Below are 1644 nucleotides of genomic sequence, written 5' to 3' on the forward strand. Positions count from 1 at the left end.
GTTATAATTTTTTTATCAATTAATTTAGTAAAACTTCATAATATTCCTAAATCGGTGGAATAGCCTCTATAAAATCGTTATTTTCTTGAAAAACGGAGACAACAAAGGCTCCAAGCCTCTTTCAACATCATCATATGTTAGTGCATGATGCAAATATGCATCAAAACAATATTTTCATATTTTTTTAAATTTTGTCAAAATCTATGTGTTAACCCCTACAAAAATATTGAATTTTGGTAAATGTTTTATACACTGAACCATATAATCTTTAGTATTGTTTTAAAATTTCAAACCACATTCTAAATTTCTATTAATGTATGCTAAACTCTCTTTAACGGTACATGAGCATCGTTAAATTTTTTAATAAATTAATTTAGTAAAATTTCATATACTCCCTAAATTAGTAGACTAACCATTATAAAATTACTATTCACAAGAGAAATGAAGAACGCAAAGGTTTCAAACCTTTTTGACCATCACCATAGCGATAGAGATAAAATAGCGATAAGATGCAACTATATTGAAGCCTATAATCTTTAGTGTTGTTTTAAAATTTATAACCACATTATACATTTGGATTAATGCATGCTAAACTCTCTTTCATGGTGCATGAGCATCGTTCAATATTTTTTATAAGTTAATTTAGTAAAACTTCATATACTCCCTAAATTAGTGGACTAACCATTATGAAATCGTTATTCTCTAAAGAAATGGAGACAACAAAGGTTCCAAACCTCTTTGACCATCATAATATATTAGTCCAGACATCATATATGCAAATATTCATTAAAACAATATTGTCATATTTTTTGAAATTTTATCATAATCTATGTGTTAACCCCTACAAAAATATTGAATTTTGGTAAATGTTTTATATACTGAAACCTATAATTTTTAGTGTTGTTTTAAAATTTCTAACCACATTCTACATTTGTATTAATGTATTTTAAACTCTTTTTCATGGTATACGTGAATCGTTATAATTTTTCATTAATTATTTTAGTAAAACTTCCAAAATCGGTCGAATAACCACTATAAAATGGCAATTTTCTTAAAAAATGGAGACAACAAAAGCTCCAAAATTCTTTCAACCTCATAATATGTTAGTGCAGGATGCAACTATGTATTTAAAAAACATTGTCATATTTTTAAAAAATTTCTCAAAATCTAAGTGTTAACCCCTACAAAAATAATGAATTTTGGTAAATGCTTTATATATTGAACCCTATAATCTTTAGTGATGTTTTAAAAATTCTAACCACATTCTACATTTGTATTAATGTATGGTAAACACTCTTCAATGGTACATGAGCATCGTTTAATTTTTTATTAATTAATTTTGTAAAATTTCATATATTCCATAAATTAGTGGACTAACCATTATAAAATCGTCATTCTCTAGAGAAATGAAGACTACAAAGGTTCCAACCTCTTTGACCATCACCATATATTAGTACCGAAGGCAACTATGCATTAAAGCAATATTGTTATATTCTTGGAATTTTTCTCAAAATTTATGTGTTAACTCCTACGAAAATATTGAGTTTTACGTTAAACGCTCTATATACTGAAGCCTAAACATTTTAGTGTTGTTTTAAAATTTCTAACCACATTCTACATTTGTTTTAATGTATGTTAAACTCT

Source organism: Brassica oleracea, chromosome C4 (genome assembly GCF_000695525.1).
Source record: "Brassica oleracea var. oleracea cultivar TO1000 chromosome C4, BOL, whole genome shotgun sequence".
NCBI classification, from domain to species: Eukaryota; Viridiplantae; Streptophyta; class Magnoliopsida; order Brassicales; family Brassicaceae; genus Brassica; species Brassica oleracea.